Below are 19,769 nucleotides of genomic sequence, written 5' to 3' on the forward strand. Positions count from 1 at the left end.
AACTTTGATATGCAACTACTTTATATCAAGTCAAACCATTGGGATTTCTAGGCCTGTATTGTCTACTCTTTGACTAACAGCAACTCTTCAAAGCCCAAGGCTTAGGTCCTCTCCCAGCCAAGATCCTTTAATCAGAAACGAGGATTAAAACTTGTGACCTTCCTCATGCAAAGCATGTGTTCCACCAATGAGCTATGAACACTGTACCTACCTCTCTGTCCTTTCAAATACAAAATTAATTTATACCGACTGCATTTGAGCTTAAATCTGGGTAGGCTTCATAAACTGTATGTATGTGTTTATGAGGGGAAAGGAGGATGAGAAAGAGCATGAGAACCTGTCCTCAATCAAAACACCTACTTTTATTACAAAATGTCAAAAAAGTTGTATGACTATTCCATGTCTTTCATCCACTTAAAAACTTACTATCCTTTCATTAAATTAGTACAAAATGAGTGCTGAATTCAAACACTTGCAAAGACTTTTGATCCTTGATCATGCATCTGACAAAAACGTTACCCATAATTAACATGTTCCTCTTTAAGAACAACCCCCCTGTATATTCTGGCTGCCCAAAGGCTGGTCATCCTTACTTTTTTGCTTGGGAATACTGTATTAGATATGGAGCATAACATTTAATGATACACAGTATGGAAACTGAAAAGAACATTCAAGCAGAGATCTGTCCTATACATGTCAAAAAGAACGATTCAATGAGCTAATTAAGACTCTTCTCATTTCACAGGGATGTGTTTCATTTGAAAGCACTACCTTAGAAGGAGTAAAATTGTAAGGGATTGTTACAAAGAAGAGGAAATTGCCAAGACACGTTGTTCATCTTGACTTCCTAGCTATTCTATAAAACCAGCACTGAAGACAGTCATCACTAAACTCCTTTGCCATGAACTGTTAGCACAGCATTCCAAGGAAAAGGACACAAGTTGTCAGAACTAGCCCTCAGTCCAGATCATCTCAGTGACTCACAGTATAATCCCATTCACAGCCAGAGAAGTAATTAATTATATGACAGACACTCGTGTAGCAAGCCCCAATCACTGCTATATGTCATTACTAGGCACCTCAAGTCAGACATTTAACTTTTTAAGTTTCACATTATCTTCTCCTATGCTCATCATATCTTCCTGGCACATTAAGTCTCAGTATGCCCTCCTTTAAATCCTGGCCAACGTTTTCGCCAGGGTGACTTGATCTGAATTAAGACAATTTAGCTGGCAATTTAAATCAAGATTCCAATCAACAAGAAAAAAAGGCCAATTTTAAGATGACTCTCAGTTGACAGGAGGACCAGCTAGGAGTAAAACTTTGACCTTCCAGCACTTCCGTGTGTCCCTGCCTTGCTGTGCTAGGAACACAGGAAACTTCATTAGGGTATACTAAGTTGAGACTGAAGATGCCTCTTTCAGGTGGGTCCCTGAAGACCATGAAGCCAAATCCTTTCTGCTGCTAGATCATGCTATCATTTAGAGAGCCAGTAACTCATATTAGTAAGTATGTCAGACTAGAAATATCTAGGAATGGGTAAAATGAGTCGGCTCCTGACCAACAAAGTGGTTGCAAACCTGTTCAGCAGCTGTTTGTATGCATTTTTACAAGTTTTGAAATAAATGATTTCACATTAATATCTTCTGTGTTATCAAATACATGCCAATGGTACTGTTTTACAGAGAGCAACAGAGCCCTTGAAAAAGACAGCTCTGCTGGCTTTGTATTGGAAACACAGTCTTAAATGTGAACTCAAAGTGCCATTGATGGATGTACCACTGCATGGAACAACATCATCTTAAATAAAGCTTCATTCATTCTGAAAGCACTTTACACCATTAATATAGAGGAACCACTCTAACAGCTATTGAGATGAAAGTGGCTATAGTTTAAAAAAAAAAAAGACCAGCATTTTCCACTGAAGTACCAAAATACAGCTCCTAAAAGTTGGTAGGCAACTGTTTTAAATCTGGAATCAGTTTACTAAGATCACTCCAACCATTTCTTTCTACAGATCCTTTTCACACACTGTGGCTGCTATGTGACCTGCAATTCCACCTATGATAAAAGCAAGCTTCCAAAGACTGATGAATTAAAAGCAATAGTTATATTTTCAAGATTTCAGCTCCTTCTGCCCTACTGTGCATTACTAAAATCTGGCCCAGTATAAAAGCTGTGCAAAAGGAATGCTTCTGTTTACATTTGTACATATGATGTTGCCTAATACTGAATCAGACTACTGGGCCATCAGGATCAGTACTGTTTACACAGACCGGCAGCTCTCCAGGATCTCAGGCAGAGTCTTTCACATCACCAACTGCTTAATCCCTTTAACTAGAGATGCTGAGGATTGAACCTGCAACCTTCTGGTTGATACCATCTGGTTCATCTCTGCAGGCGGGAGCACAGAAATCAGGACTTGGGAAGAAGATCTTAACTGGTGAGCCGGACAGTACCGTTGCTCCCAGAGGCAGACTATGTCAAGGTACACATTCATACCTGTCAGCACCAATACAAATCCCAGACTCTGGATTCGAGGATAATATAAAGACATGGTGCAGGTTTCATATTCCACCCAGCAAGAAGTGAGAGAGAAAAAACCAACCACACCTTTTAAGAAAAATTAAATACCTCAGCAGGGTATACTGTCATAGAGTCCACCCTCCATGACACCCATTTTCTCCAAGAGAACCAATCTCTGTTGTCTGGAGATCACCCATAATTCCAGGGCAGGACATGAGCTAGTGCTGCTTTCCCTACTCTTGTCTGGTGAAAAACATTAAAAGGGTCTCTAAAGCAAAAAATGAATCGACTTGGGAGGGACACTGCCTAATGGACAGAGAGTATAGCTGCATAGAGCAGGCTATTCCTGTTCCAGGGAAACATGGAACAGGAAGTCTGTGCACTGAAAACAGAGGAGTCTAGATATGCAAGTTAGTGGCTGTGCTACTCCCCCACCCCAAAATAAAGCTTTTGCCTGCAGGAAAACAGAAGCAGTGGCAGATTCCCTCACTGTCCTGCCTCTACTTTCCCTAGGGCTGGTTACATTTGGTAGCTAGAAAAATCATTATGGGGAATGGTTCTTCCCTTCACTGATCCTCCACAATGTGGATCAATGAACTTCTCAGTCTGGGCATATGTTCGTTACACATACCTGTGAACCACAGGCTCCCATAGGAGCCTGTTTTTAAATTTCTGCACAAGTCTCTCTGATAGCAGGAGGAGGAGCCGTCTTTTTTATTATTATTATTTTAATTTATTTTGGGAGGGAGAAAGGTCTCCCAGGAGGGTAGTACATGAGTTATTCTCCCAGACTTAGTAAAAATAGTGTGGGGGGGGGGAAGACCTCAAAGCAAAGAAAAACATCAACCGGATATATGGAACAAAAAAATTCCTGGAGGAGAAGGGGGGAATTTTTGGAAAAAAGAGCTCATGCATAATATGTGCATTTCAAGTTGCAAAGCCTCTAGGTTGCTGCTGTTACACACACAGCCAATTTCCCATGGTTATCCTTTTCTACATTCCTTTTGTTTTCCAGCCTCCTTGTTCTAATTTCATCCATTTATCATTGTCTCGGGAGTAAAGGATACATCCAAATCCCACATACAAATCTTGGGAAACTATGGAGTGAATTTCCAATATTTCCTTCACAGATATGGTCATGAAAAATACCCCGTAAGCGGTGGCTACTGGGGACACAGACCTGAAATTAAGTTTTGTCAGAGATTAGAAAATGTTTAAGCATCTGCCTGATTTCTAGTTAGTGTGTCTCCTTCCATTGCTTATCACATAGTACTCATTACAATATTACAATATTTTGCAGTTTTGTCTTGACCTGCCCACAGACCAGGGCCGTGTATACATCACATGGTAGGAACACTAGCAGTGATCAGTAGATCATCCTGCTCCCCACCAGTCCCACTGGGGAAAAATAATGCTACTGGTATGCCGAGTGTCAGCCAATCTAGAAAAAGAGTGGGCAATGTGATTTTCTAGCTTACTGGTAGCATTGCTAGTATAGGACCTCAATGGCCACGACCTCAATGTTGGCTGCACTTTTTGGTGGCTAACTCTGGTACATTTAGGGGCAAGTTAGCAGCTCCTTAACCTTCTGCTGTGTTCTACTCCTTGCCATATTTATAACCTAAGCAGGGAGAGGTATTACAAGTAATAGTACAGGAGGTGGTGGTGAGTTAGGTTCCATACCATTTAGGGCTTCAGGAACTTTTGACTGGACTTCTGGATGAGGTGTCTAATTGCATGTTTCCATGGATGAGGTGCCTAATTCCATGCTACCACCTGTCCTCCAGTGCTTTCTTTAAGAGACCCATACTCCAAATAAATCTGCAATCCAATAGCAACTTCTGCCTCTTTTTACTCAATACTGTATTTCAGGAAAGAACGAGACAATTCAGTCCCTTCAAGTTCAAAGTCACTACATCCAAATCCTCCAAGAAAGAAAATGTTCCTGAATGCATCCAGTGTTTAAACAATCCTATATTGGAAAGTGTGAGTGGAAGGCCTTTTAAAAAGGTTTATACTGCAGTGTCTTTTGAAAGAATGTTAAGAATGTTTGCATATCGTGCCATTGCACAGGTAGAGAAAAATCTTAAAACACTCAAAACATTTGTTAGAATCCTTAAATTCACCAGTTTCCATTTTAAAAATAGTGTTTCTGTCTCTCATACAGGGAGAAGAGATGAGAATACTGTGTAAGCCCATAAGGAAAATTCTCAGTTATAGCCATTATAGTGACATGTGATCACTATGAGACACTGCTCTGGAAGCAGCACCATTCTTAGCAAGTACCTGTATGACTTAAGAAGGATTGCAGGGCAGGGAGATAGACAGGGGACCAAGATTAAAAGGGGAAAGAACTACTTAGATCTGAGGAGGGAGGGAGGCAAGAACAACCCACAGGGGCAATCAGGAGCTAAGAGTGAGAAGGTGGCATGACTGAGCAGCAGCATACAGTCAAACAATGAGAGGAACAGATCTAACAAAAAGAAACCACGTCCAGAAAGAATAGCTGCATTAATATTTCACAATAAACCATGTTTTGTTTAAACCATGATTCATGTAACTAACTCTAAGTAGTCTACCCATCATAAGTATCCAATCCTGGCTTGTACATAAGCCTCAATTTCTCTCTTCCAGCTGCCAACAAGTGACACCCTCCCTATGGTATTTGTGGCCATACAGTGTAATCAGCAAACTGAGGTTTGTAAATTCAGATGTCACAATAAGCCACAATTAGTATAAACTGTGGTTATAAACCAGCTACAAGTGCTAGATGAAATCTCAATTTGTGGCTTGTCTACATTCTGATGTCCACTAACCAGAGTTTGCTCAAATTAATTTTATAATACATGGTTTATTGTAATGCCAGAAAACAGCATTATGGTGTGACATTTGGTGCCCAGAAGAAACAAGCAGTAAATGCATGAAGGGAGTGGGTTGTGGGGATGGGGATGCTAAAGCAGGCTGCAGTTTTGACTTCCACATATCACCACTAGCTTTTTTTTCTTTTACACATTGGACTGATTTTTAGAAGACCTATAAAACCTATTCTTCCACATAACCAGCAGCAAAGTTCATTCCACTCACAGGAGTGGCTGCTCTCAAATGGCATTTAATACTTGTTTTGCTTTCACTGTAGAAGGCCATTTTAGGTTTGCTATTTTAAGGCAACTCCTAGTGCTGCCTTTGAGTGTTGTACTCAGCAGTAGAGAGGCAGCACGTTTCCTTTAGGAACAAAAGGAAACAATGGTTCTTGGTCAACGGCCTAGACATTTTGCAGCATGTAGACCTCCATGCACTGTGCAAGGGCAGCCTAAACTGCAATGTGAAATAGACTACTTTGGATAGTTACTTATTTCTGGCACAGAATTCTACATTCCATTAAAAAAATCAGTTCTTACCTAAAAGGGGTTTAAAAGCCATTTTCCTGTCAATTTTTTTTAAAAATATGGAGCTGGCACCGAGACAAAGATGAAACAGATGACCCTCATCTCCTGTAACTCCCCCAAGGCTCTTGGCACCTCATCTATGGGGTCTGACAAATGGCATGTTTAAAATGCTGCCAAGAAGGATATGCTAGCTCTATGCAGAAGCCCTGTTCTAAGTATGTGACATCTTTGCCACAAAGAAACAACCTATTCATAGTTGAAGGCAACTGGAATTTTAAAGCAGCTGGAAGCCCTTTCTTATCAACATTTTTTTATTAATTTGTTCTAGGTGACATTCTAAAAAAAACAAACATGCTCTCTATAATTACCTTCTGCCCCATTGTTTTTAATTCAGCTAAAATTCATCACCATTGCAAGTTATGAGCTATGATAGAAAATACAGATCAGCTGAGCTAAGAATCACATGTCGATAAGTACTTTTTCCTCATCCACTACAGCCTCAGCACATTGCTACTCACAAAGAAGACCCTACTTGCAGTGTTTGTTGGACTTGTACATTGCCACTCTTCTGTGGAAAGCAAGAATCACTTGTAGGTGACCAAATGTGGAATTACAGGAAGAGAGTTGGTTGATCTTCTTTCAGTCCTTCAAACATCCTGAATGACTAACACAGGCATGTATGTAGGCAGGTGAGGAAGTAACTACAGTGGTCTTATCTGCAAGATTAAAAAACCAATACTAACTTCCCCTTTTTGTCTCTTGCTACCAAAGAAACTGAACCGGAGCAGATAGAGCCAAAGGTGGCATACTTTGGAAAAAATAGAATACCTCTAAATTGCATCCCAAATCTTCTGCTTGAGGCAGGACTTTCTAGCTAGACTAGGTTTAGTGTCAGACACTCCTTTCCTAAGAGAGTACTCTTACATAAAGATTATAACCCATATTTTACTGAAGGGGTATCAAGTCAAAGAGCTCCAATCAATCCTTTACAAAGATAGGTACACTTTAACCCATTGAATAAAATGGGCTTAGAATCCTCTACCTCTGCAAAGAATTCAACTGCATTGCACATAACCTCCATCCCCCAAACTCAGATGAAGCTTCTGCCATCCAAGATAGCAGGAGAAGGCACAGTTCCTTGAGACAGTCTACCCTTAAAAATATGAACCAAATTATAACAAGCAGCCCATTTCATTGGCATTTATATCTACCCCCTGAACATATCATTGCACCTTGTTGTTAACATGTTTCCCAGTTACTTCCCACTTACCAGAACTTTGGTATCATCAGATACTAGAATTTGATGTAGTATCCCAAGCTACACAGAGGTAAATGTTATTTCTCTTTGATATGTAGAGCTAAACATGGACTTTGTGCCTTTAACATTCAGTTCCACCCTAGATATAGTTCGCAGTGAATGCCAGCAAATTCCACTACACCCTGTTTTTGGCTTTGTTTGTTCCTAAGATACTGTTTCCCAGAACTGCCTACAGGTCTGGCTGCCCTTTTAGTTTTCTACTTACTTCCAGAAAATTTCTTCTTGCACACTCATATTATTTTTTATTTTATTTATTATTTACTTTGGATTTCTATTCTGCCCTCCCCACAAAGGGCTCACAGCGGATTACAACAGTTTAAAAACATATTGGAATAATGTATACAATTGAAACCATAAATAGATTTAAAAGAGAATCCATTTCCTTCTCTTTTGCTAGGATAACATACTGTCTTCTCCTCAATCCTGACATGCACATTCATATCAACAGCACTTTTTCAGCTCAACCATCATAAGCAGGAACAATTATACCACAGCAAGTAACATATACCCTTTAAGAAACCAATGTGATCTTTTACAATGCACTAGATAAAAGGATTAAGGTCAACAAATGTGATCCATTAGCCAGCCTGCCCCTGTGATGTAATGCAATACTGGAAATCAAGATGGGGTTCACAACCATAATGATGAAGAAAGATTCCTTTTATGTAATGCTATGCCATTACTGAGCCTGTGCTTACATGACCAAGGATAACTGTACAGGTACTTCTGCAAGCCAAGGGCCTTCCTTCTATATTGCTCATATACACTTTTACATGGAGAGGAGGAATGCACCCCCCCCCCCGGCAAATAATTAGTGCAAGTGAATCTGTGTGTGCTTCCACAGTACAACATGCTTCGTGATGAGATGCAAGACTGAACTACATCTCTGAAGTGCAGCCATTTCACTACAGGAGAAGATGCATGTTGCCCCCTGCATACATTACAATGGAAATATGACTTTCTCAGGGAGAAAGCAACCTCTTAATGAAAGCAGTCAGTAAAACAGGCAAAACATTTCATAAATGTTCATCACTAAGCTAAAATCTTTGGTATAACACTTGGAATTCTGGGACTATACTTAGAACACTTTAAAGCAAAACAAAGTCCTGTGAAATTCCCAATGCTACTCAACTGAGCACCTGGAAAAATAGAATTGATTAAATGCAAACCTTTCAAAAATACTTTGTTGATCATTCATGTAAATTTTTAAAAAGGCTAGATAGCAAACATTACCTAGAAATTTAAAAATAGTGTCATTTCCTATGAAAAAATGTTTTCATTTTTCAAAAATGCAACTGTCTCAGTTTCAATGAAATACCCTTAGCTGCAGACAAAGGTTTGAAACTAACAATACAGAAACACAGCATAAACATTCCCACAATGTAAATATTCACTTTTCTGACCTACTATGGGTTCAACAGGTTATGTAGGTTTTGAAAGCATTATAAAACCTGACAAATATGTCTGTACTCTGGTTTTATCATATCATCATTGTTGATTCTCCAGTGCCTGTTTCTGGCATGCAGAATTGCTATTCATACACACTTAAGCAAATAATTTACTAACTTTCTGGGCACTGGATGAACTGGGGGGAAAACAGTACAGACACTGGACTGAACACACACACACACACACGCGCCTAGGGGAGGAATCTTCCCTCATTCATACACCTTGGGAGGAAGCATTCCTTTTATTATTACACTACCAAGGCTATCCAAAATAAAGAAGAAGCAGGTTAGTGTTTATGCCGCACAACTTGGTAAGTGGAAGTTTCGGTATCTCGGCAGTACTTGGATAAAGGCAGAAAAGCCGGTTACAGATTTTAAAATAAGCTAGCTGAACCGTTTTATATTTAGACGGGCAACCAAAGTTGGGCAATCGTGCCCTGAGGGAGACATTTAAAAGACTCCCGTTGATCCTCAAATCAGAAGCGGCGCTTCCCCCATTTCATGCCGCACAGACCCTTCAGGCTCTCTCCCACCCCTCCAAAACAACCTTAACCTTCCTCTGCCTCCCTATCAGATCCTGAGCCGAATAGGGAAACCTTTTCTGGGCGAGGGGAGGGTATTTAACGTCCCCCTCAAAGCGAGCAGAAAGCAGGTTGGGTTGCAAAGACCCACGTCAGGAAAAGAAAAGCGTGCAACACCTCCTGTAGGCACGGTCGTTTTGTTTTGTTTTGAAAGCTCCCCTCTAACTTTGTGGGCCTCACACCGCTGAAGTCGCGTCCTATCGCGGCAAATCCCACAGCGCGACCCCGGCGGGACCGGCTCCCCCCACCCCTCAGACACAGAGCCGGAGAGCCCCGCTTGCCTTTGTTGCCCGGCCAGGTGGGGACTCGCCGTCCCTTTCTTCCCTTCCCCCCACGCCCGCACGCGCTCTCAGGCCAGCGCCCAGCGAAGCGCGCCCTCCCTACCTCCTCCTCGCGATCCGGGCGGTCCTCTGGGTGGCTGCCGGGGACAGGAGGCGACGGGAAGCTCCTTTACGAAAGCGCAGCGCGAACAGGCAAACAAACCCCGGCGGCTACTGGGACGACCCCTCCCAGTTCCCGGCTCCAGCAGCTGCTTCAGTATTTTTAACTCCTTGGATAAACTCGGCTCGTCCTCTGCAACGATCCGGAGACGCCTAGCGGGGGAACCGGCTCATTACACCCTGACGAACAGCGGAGACGCGAGGGAAGAAAGACGTGGAGGTGGCTCCTGGGATGGGATTTTCTGGCTTTGAAGCGGGCATGCTGCGAAATAGCCACTACTAGTCCAGGCGTCTCGAGGTAAATATGCAAGTGCTAATCGTACGTCGCGGGCGTCCTTCCTCAGTGCCTGAACGGCATTATTTTGGCCTTTCGGGGAAATGCTGCACTCACACACATCGTTATCTCTTTATGAGACGATTCTGACCATAGCTGTTTATGTGCCGAGGGCGATTGGTGAGATATAGATGCTCTTCCTCTGCGTAAATCCCAACTGGCCTCCCCATAACTGAATCAAAGTAGAACATGTTTCATACTTAAAGTTTATAGGCTTGGGCCCAGAGGTGACAATATATTTAAGTAAGTTAGTATGGGCTTGTACAGAGTACTCAGAAGAAAGTGGCACCTCCAATCTTCTGCCTTGAGATTTTTGAGTTACTTTCTCTTACACACTCTCTCTCTCACACACACACACACACAGGGCTATGTTAATCATTCACCAAATGTGCAATCTTAGCTGACATGGGGCTTGCACCTAGCAAGCTCATCTGCCTTTCAAATGGTAATTAATCAATTAATTATGACCAACATTTATTTTGCTTTACTGCAGAATTTACACTTTGAGTACCTATGTTCTTTTACATGGAAAAGTTATGCTGATTCTTGATGAAAGTTCTACAGCGCACCTCATCTCCCATAAACGTTACCTTGAATTACCCACATGTTAGCACAATTCCAGACACCGCCCTTCAAAGAGAAGGCCTTTGGGCGTGGATTTTTACCATTGCTTTGTTTCTGATGCTTGAGATTTCATCACAAGTTGTAGAATAATAATTACAAGTGCTTTGAATGTCAAAATCTAAAAGTTTCTTAATAGTGGTCTTCTAGCCTTCCAAAATGCAGCCAGAAATGTGAAAGTTACATGTTCGAAATCCCTGTTCCCTGCACCATTTCCCCAACAGAAATCCATCTCCCCACTACTACTATTATCTGCCGGCAGAGAAAAAACAGGTACAATAGAGGTGCTTGTCTGTACCTTCTACCCAGGTTAATAGCAGCTGTTTGGGACACCAAGGCTCTCTAACTCCTTGGGGATCTGATGAGTCACCTTCTACACCCACTCACCAAGTCACCGCCTTTAAGCAATGCTTGCTAGACAGCCGTTAAGCAGTTCCTGGCCCTTCAAGAGCCCACTGCCTGACAGCTGAGGGATAGACCTGAACCAGAGATGGAGGAAGCAGGGGAATGGGTCACAGCTGAGATACGGGGTTTATGCTGACAGCTTCTTGTATGAATTTCTCAGATGCCAAGAGAGTTCCAGAGGGAGCCTCCATAGATACTAGTGTCAAAACAGGCACTAAGGCAAAGGGAAGTAAGCCAAGGATGACTCTTGCTTCTCAGGTTGAAAGGAGCAGGGTTGGAAGAGAGGTGGAGAAACAAGATAAAAGAAACCCCCTCCCTTCTAAGAGTCTCTTTACACAAGACATCTTACACGAGTATGATCAAGTGAAAGATCTTACATTTGTTCTCCCATTGTGGATACACATGCATCACTAGGAAAACAGAGTACACTTGAATATAAGGCCGAACAGAAAGCAAGTCACTTGAGCATTCCCGTGTAAGATGTCTTGTGCAGAGAGACTCTAACTCTGAGGCCTGTGAGAGTATGCAGTGTTTGTTGCTGACAAAGATCCACCAGGCTTGGGTGGGGCCTTTATAGCAGTTGGCTGGTTCTTTTGGAGACATGGCTCAGGATTAAAGCATTTCTGCCCAGGCACCAAACCCCAGTCCAAATTTCCTCTCCTCCGTAACTGTTTTTAAAGAAAATTAAAGGCATATGAGATCTGTTAATGGCTCTCCAGCATCTCATCTAGTTGCACCCTAAAGCATCTTAATTTCAAACTAATCTAGAATACTTTGCCACTAAAGTATGAAAGACACAAGAGCCCCACTTACAGAAAATACTGTTGAGTTTTATTTTCTTTGATTTCTGCTTTGAGACCTGAATGATATTGTAAATGCCAGAATGTTTTGGAAAGTGAGTGGGTGAGTCATTCCTAAAAGTAACTTTATGTTATTAATTGGCCTGTGGTTGCTTTTATAAACTGAATCTTGCCAGCAAGATTTAACTTTCTGTAATCTAACAAGTGAACTACTTTGAACACCCTAGTCTTTATTCCAAAAGATACTGTTGGGCAAACATCATCCTGACTGCACAAAATCTTTTGTTTAACTGTTGTTTTTGGCATCTGTATTGATCAAGCCGTCCCCCCAAATCTTTTGGTCTGTGTTAGTGAAACCCAGGATGATTCTGGTGGGGCTGTAAAAAACCACCAAAGCAGCTAGCTGGCAGGAGAACCCACAAAAGGTACAGGTGGACCCCCCAAGGCTTAGAATAGATGGTCACTGACATTGACTGATTAATCCTTCAATGGAGATAGATCAAGATGAGTAGCCGTCTTAGTCTGTCTGTAGCAGTGGAAAAGAGCAAGAGTCTAGTAGCACCTATAAGATTTAACCGCTAACCACCATACCACTAATTTTGTTAGCCTTATAGGTGCTACTACAGTCTTGCTCTAGCCCTTCAATGGATATGTTTTATAACAGTCCTCCTCCCTACAACTGAAGGGTTCAAGGCAGAAGATTTAACTAGTGACAAGCTAAGTAACAGTGAAAAGTCAGCCAATTCCCCAGTATGGTTTTAGGATGTGAAAAGACTGTGAACATCATGAACATCCTTTAGTACTTTCCTTTGTTCAGAGGGGCAGCTGAGCTGAATCATGGACTGGACCCTTGCTCCAAGGAAGTTTGGTCCCTGAAAAAAGCCTTCAGATATTCATGAAGAGACCTGGGGAGATATCTGTAGTCAGAGGACTCCTTAAGCTTTTGAAGTTTGACTTTGGTGCAATCTGCACGATAATTAATTTGACCTTGTGTCCTCATTTCCAATACCCATTCATTTGTCCTTATTTCAGCACCTGCATAATTTTTTTTGGCTACTGGGGTTTTCAATATTCTGCAGATGCTCTGAGTCTGCTCAGAAAAACTACCCTAGAAACAAAATAAAAGTTAACCTTTCCAGCTCTGTATCTAGGGTTTTGAAGCATCATAGAATCATAGAGTTGGAAGTGTCCTTACAGACCATCTAGTCCAACTCTCTGCCCAGTGCAGGAACAGCCTAGAGCATCCCTGGCAAGTATTTGTCCAGCCACTCCTTGAAGACTGCCAGTAAGGGGGAAACCACCACATCCCTAGACAGCCAATTCCACTGCTGAATTATTTTTAATATGAAGAAGTTTTTCCTAATGTCCAGCCAGTACCTTCTCTCCTGTAGTTTAAACCCATTATTGCAAGTCCTATCCTCTGTTGCCAACAGGAACAGCTCCCTCCCCTAAGTGACAACCTTTTAAATATTTAAAAAGAGCAATTATATCCCCCTTCAGCCTCCTCTTCTCGAAACTGAACATTCCCAGGTCCCTCAGTCTTTCTTCATGAAGACTTTGTCTCCAGGCCCCTGATCATCCTGGTTGCTCTCCTCTGCACCTATTCAAATTTGCCCACATCCTTTTTGGAGTGAGGCCTCCAGAACTGCACCACAATATGCTAGGTGGGGCCTGATCAATGCACTATATAGTGAGACAATGACATCCCATGATTTGGATGTTATGCCTTTGTTGATACACCCCAACTGCATTTGCCTTTTTTGCTGCTACATCACACTGACTGCTCAAGTTTAGCTTCCCATCCACCCATACCACAAGATCTTGTTCACACACAATGCTACCCAGAAGTGTATCTTTCATCCAGTATGCATGCTTTGCATTTTTGTTACCCAGGAGGAGAAGCTGGCATTTGTCCATGTTAAATCGCATCTTATTCAAATCTGCCCACTTTCCCAGTGTGTTCCGATCTCATTGAATTCTATTCCTACCTTCAAGGGTATTTGCTACTCCTCCCAGTTTAGTGTCATCTACCAATTTAATGACTAATCCTTTTACACCCTTGTCCAAATCATTTATAAAAATATTGAAAAGCATTGGAACCAGAACTGAGCCCTGTGGATCTCCAATGGATACCTCACTCCAATCAGACATGATGCCATTGACAACTATTCTTTGGATGCATTTATCCAGCCAGTTCCCTATCCATCTAATGATCCTAGAATCCAGTCCACAGTTCCCCAGTTTGCCCATCAGAACATCATGAGGAACTTTGTCAAAAGCTTTACTGAAATCCAGATAAACTACATTGAAAACATGCCCATGATCCAGTAAGCCCGTCACTTGGTCATAGAAAGAGATGATGTTGGTCTGAAAGGACCTGTTGGGGACAAATCCGTGCTGACTTCCTTGCATCACCATGTTGTCCATCAGATGTTTGCAGATCGACACCTCTAATATCCCCTGGGATATTAGATGTCTGGTCTGTATTACCCAGGATTGTTCTTTTTTTCTTGAAGATTGGGGTGACATTTGTCCTCCTCTAGTCTTCTGATGCATCACTTGTCCTCCAAGAGGGCTGGAAGATGATTGGCAAAATTAGATGGGAAATGTCGAACGAAGACCACAGCTGCAAAGACAGCCAATGGCAAACCACCTCTGTTAGTCTCTTGCCTTGAAAGCCCCAGCAGGTGTCCCCATAAGTCAGTTATGACTTGACAGCACTCTCCTTCACCACCACCATATTGGCAACATGGACCAAAGTAAGCTAAAGCCCGCACTGCTTTACAAATCACATTGGGTTCTTGAACACAGAGAGGCAGCAGCTCACCTTTGTGTTTACCAGAGACCCAATGGTTTATAGGGAACAAGTCCTTTCCAAAGATTATCTTGCTAACACTAGTGACCATCAGGTCCTTCATCACAGCAAAAAGCAAAGTCCTGCTGGAGATTAGTGGTGATATGAAAAATAGAGGACGAAGAGAGGAGAATGGGGCAGATGGAAGGAATTAAGAGAGCAGAGAAGGATGATTCTACATTGTAGAGAAAGAGTTGAAATGCATCACAATCTGTGCTGTTTTCACCACAGTGTCTTCCTTTTCTTAGCTACGCTACCTTTACTTTAAAAGCCCAGATTTATGGGTTCAGGAAATAATACATACTTCTGAAACTATTGTATAATAATGCATGGGACATACAGTTATATACCAGCATTTGGTATATTTATGAAATGTTAAAAGTATAGATTCTCTACTTGTAATCAGAGCAACAATTATAAACAATTCTAGTGACTGAAACCCAGGGTATAAATGCTACAGAAATATAAACAATTACTCCATGTTAGAGAGGGAACTCCATCTAAGATGCCCAAGCACTATCTTACTACCAGCTGACAAATGAGGCAGAGCAGGGAGCGCAGTAATAGAAACTTCTGGTTTTATCATACCCTCTAAAGTAAACTGACTGGCCACCAAACTAATATTGATAATAGTACAAAAATCTTGACAAAAATGAGAGAGGTTTCTCTCCAGATATGCAGGAAAATGTGAGTTCCCCCATTCACTCCAAAAGATTCATCAGGAGTGCTAGAGACAATCAGCCACTTAGCCATAGCATTTCTAATGTGAACACTGTGACTTTGGAAGTTAAACCATGCTCTTTCACCTTCTTATACTCTGAGGAGTTGACGAGGACCAACCTGCCCTTCAACCCCTGCTCCACATGGCTATTTCTCTATGGAGCTGATTTACAAAGCTGGGTTTAAAGAGCCACTCTCAGAAATGGCAGTGGCACTCTTTAAAGCCAGTTGCTCTGAAATCTAGTTCTGCAAAGAAACTGCCCTATGTGGGTGAGACTGGAGGGCCATAAGGGGCATGTTCCTTATCTTCCCTCCAGCTCCATGTGGCAGTTTTTCTATGGGGCCCAACACAGTGTCTCGTGTAACAGTACTCTCCAACATAAGGCATACTGGGAGTTAACAGACACGGTCAATTTCATTTCCTGTGCCAGAAACAGCTCTTTGCAGACAGGAAAGTGAATCATCATTTTCCTTATTTGCTGTCCAAAGGGAATTTCTTTTCAGTGCGTTCCCATGTAACCAAACATGGAATTTGGCCTGCATGGAAGAACAGTCACGGCTCACTACTACAAATATTTATTTATTTATTTATTTATTTATTTATTTATTTATTTGTTTGTTTGTTTGTTTGTTTGTTTGTTTGTTTATTTAAATAAATGTCTACACCACCTTTCCGCTCAATTCAGGGTCCCCCAAACACTTAAACATCACGCTGAACAAAATAAAAATAGTCTTCACCTGTTGGCAAAAAACAATAGAGGGAGAAATATGAATAGCTCTGTAAAAATTTACAAATGTAATAAAAGAAAATCATGTTCACAAAGCATATATATATATAGTCTGATCTTAGTCCACACAAAATGCATGAAGTACATGCCTTTCAAAGCACCCCCTCGTTGCCTGGCTATAAACTCCCATATTTCATGACAGATAGCAATTAACTGAGCTCCCTCCCTCAGCATGCTTTTCTTGATCATAATTTCTGTACCCCATACACACATAATTTATCTAATGGACTGAATGCAGGATTCCATGCATAAGACTATGAATCATACATATTGCAGGAAAAGTTGTTCACATGGTAATTTTATTCCACTCATTGTCCTGCAGTGAACCTCAGTCTGATATTGGTCTCTAGAGTTCAGCATGAAGAGCTCTTGGGAAAGCTTCTGCAGCTCTTAGCTTTCCAAACCATCTTGAAAACCTAGCTTAGATGAAATCTCTTTACTTATATGAATAAAAGAGAGGGCAGAAAAATCAAATACAGTTGAGAAGAACTGGACATGGTTCAAGGGCTATTAGAACCTTAAACTTTCCAGTATCAGTTTTCTTTCCTGTTATAAATAACTTTTGTTTCCTTTTTTAACTCAGTGTTTTATCTTGCCTTAAATAAACCAACCATTTTTATTTTTTTATTTATCTATGGTTTGCCTTTCTCACTGAAATCCAACGTGGATTACATAGTGCAAGTTAGTATGAACAACAGCTAGGACATTTACAGTGAAATCCTAAGCTGAGTTACCGCAGTCTAAGCCCATTGAAATCAATGGGCTGAGACTGGAGTAACTCTGCTTAGGATTTTACTGTTAATGAACAAATATAATAGGTTATGGGTTGCCAAAATTTAAAAACAAGCATAAATCTGAAACAGAGTTGAAAACAATGCTGAAACAAAGCATAAGTAATTATACACAACATCTTTGATGACACAGTAACTACCCAGTAAGATCATATCTACATCCACAGACAGTACCCAGTAGAATAGTCTATAGTTTCTGTCCCTTGACCAAGGCATCTCTCTGAGACGTTTCTTAGAGTATGGCACTATTACCTTAGTAAAAAAGTCCTCCTGAATAATTTGGTTTTGCATAATTTGTAGAAAGCAAGGAGAGCTTTTCTGACCTCCTCAGGCAGGCATTCCATAAGGTTGAGGCCACCACAGAGAAAGCACATGTACAGGCAGCTGTTGATTTTGCCCAACTGCAGAGTGATATCTGCAGAAGGCTTTGTTGAGGAGTGAAGTTACCGTGGAAGAACATTAGGAGATAGGTGGTCCTACAGATGTGAGAGGCCAAGGCCATGAAGGTCTTTGTATGTGATTGTCAAAATTTTGGATTGAGCTGATGGATAGCCAGTGGTGTGACTGCAGAAAGGAGTAATATGCATGCTCCACCTAGCTCCTGATAGCAAATGAGCTGTAGCATTCTGCAGCAGCTAAAGTCTCCAACACTGAGGGGAGACCTGTGTAGAGTGCATTACAATAGTCTAGTTTTGATGTTACCATGGCAAGAATGTAGAGGGCCTTCTTCCAGGCTAGTCTGAGTTGAGAGAAGCCCTTTTTTGCAGCTATATTTACTTGCTCTTCTAGCAGCAGTGATGGATCAAGTAGAACCCCTAGGTTATTCACTGAGTCAGCCAGGGTCAACTGAACCTCATTGGGGCCGGCTTGGGGTTGGGGATCCCAGTGATCCGGGGACGTGGGAGGTATGGTGGTGGGAGCAGATTATGGAAGGGAAGGGCATTGAGACATGGTAGGGCTTGGTGCCCTTCCAATCTGCGTCCTATCCCAAGATATACTTGTTGTGGGGCTAGGATATTAAACCAGTCTCCGACACTGGCGCTGTGCAATGCCAGGTCCATAAATAATAAGACCAAAACACTGCAAGATTATCTTGCAGCATTGAATGTGGACCTGGCTTGTGTGACCGAGACCTGGGTGAGGGAGGGCGAGACGGTTGCTTTGAAAGAACTAGCCCCCCCCCCAGGTTATACAGTCCTCCACCAGTCCTGGACAAGTGGTCGGGGGGGAGGAGTGGCTTTGCTCATTCGGGAATCTTTCTCCTTCAGACCACTCCCCGCCCCCAAAATTACTGGCATTGATTGTGTGGGCCTAGCGTTGGACGCTGAGGAGAGGTTGGCAATATGCGCGGTGTACCGACCGCCTACTGCACCTGCATCTTCCCTGTCTGGTCTGTTGGAGGCGGTGGCCAGCTGGGCCTTGGAATTCCCAACACTTTTGGTTCTCGGGGATTTCAGCGTCCATGCTGACGACAATGCCTCCACACAGGCCATTGACCTGGTGTCCTCCATGGTGGCCCTAGGACTCTCCCAGTTTGTTTCGGCTCCCACGCATCAAGCAGGTCACACGCTGGATTTGATTTTGGGGGCAGGGATGATGGTGGTCCTGGATGCCTATGATGCAGTGCCGTGGTCAGATCACTTTGTTCTGAAGGCTCGTCTGAGCATGCCGCTCCTTTCCCGGGTGGGCGGTGAGCGGATTTACGCTTGCCCGCGGAGACTTATGGATCCAATTGGTTTCCAGGCGGCTCTGCGGGATCCGATGCCCCCTGGCAATATGTTAGACAAGCTGGTGGATGATTGGCATGACCGTCTTTCCGAAGCCATCGACGCTATTGCCCCCTGCTGTCCTCTCCGAGCCCGCAAATGGGTAGCTCCTTGGTTCACTGAGGAGCTTTGCCTGATGAAGCAGTCTCTGAGACGACTAGAGCGAGTGTGGAGGCGGGGGCACGATGAAGAGGCAAGAACATCTTATAGGACGTTTATGAAAGCCAATGAGGTGGCAGTGAAAGCAGCAAAGAGGGATTTCTTTGCTACTTCCATTGCATCCGCTAGCTCACGCCCAGCTCAATTATTTCAAACAGTTGGGTCCTTGGTCTCCCTCTCTCAGGGAGACCACCAAATTCTTAATTCAACTATTGGCTGCGAGGGTTTTGCGAGCTATTTTGCGGGCAAAATCCTGTCCCTTTGCCGTGGCCTGCCTCCCACTGTTGATACAGTAAGGGAATTGGAGACCCCTTGGCCGTCTTCTGGGTCCGTATTAGATCATTTCAGGCTGCTCTCCTAGGACGATGTTGACAGGATCCTGCAGGGGATGAGGCCAACCACCTGTCCTCTGGACCCCTGCCCATCCTGGCTGGTGAAGGCCAGCTCGGAGGGGCTATGGGACCATTTGGAGGCCATTGTTAACATCTCCCTGAGCTCTGGGGTTTTTCCAGGAGCATTAAAGGCGGTGGTGGTGTGGCCCCTCCTGAAAAAACCATCTTTGGACCCCACCGACCCGTCCAGTTACCGCCCAGTGTCAAACCTCCCATTCCTGGGCAAGGTGATTGAGCGGGCGGTGGCGGTACAACTGCAGGAATTCCTGAATGATGCTGTAGTCCTGGACCCATTCCAGTCTGGCTTCCGTCCTGGCCATGGGACAGAGATGGACTTGGTTGCCCTCACAGATGACCTTCTCAGGCATCTGGATCAAGGCGGGTCAGCGCTGCTTGTGTTACTCGATCTCACAGCAGCGTTTGACATGGTTGACTATGAT

General features: G+C 42.8%; 1 protein-coding gene across 1 annotated transcript in view; it reads right to left on the bottom strand.

The window, feature by feature from the left end:
- The window catches only part of CD151 (CD151 molecule (Raph blood group)), a 41,665-nt gene extending 31,844 nt beyond the window's left edge, over positions 1-9,821 (bottom strand). The window contains exon 1 of the mRNA XM_054971100.1: positions 9,644-9,821. The gene's annotated coding sequence lies outside the window, so the exon portion shown is untranslated. The remainder of the gene's footprint in view (positions 1-9,643) is intronic.
- Between the last annotated feature and the right edge of the window lie 9,948 nt (positions 9,822-19,769).

Source organism: Eublepharis macularius, chromosome 2, assembly GCF_028583425.1.
Source record: "Eublepharis macularius isolate TG4126 chromosome 2, MPM_Emac_v1.0, whole genome shotgun sequence".
Lineage (NCBI taxonomy): Eukaryota > Metazoa > Chordata > Lepidosauria > Squamata > Eublepharidae > Eublepharis > Eublepharis macularius.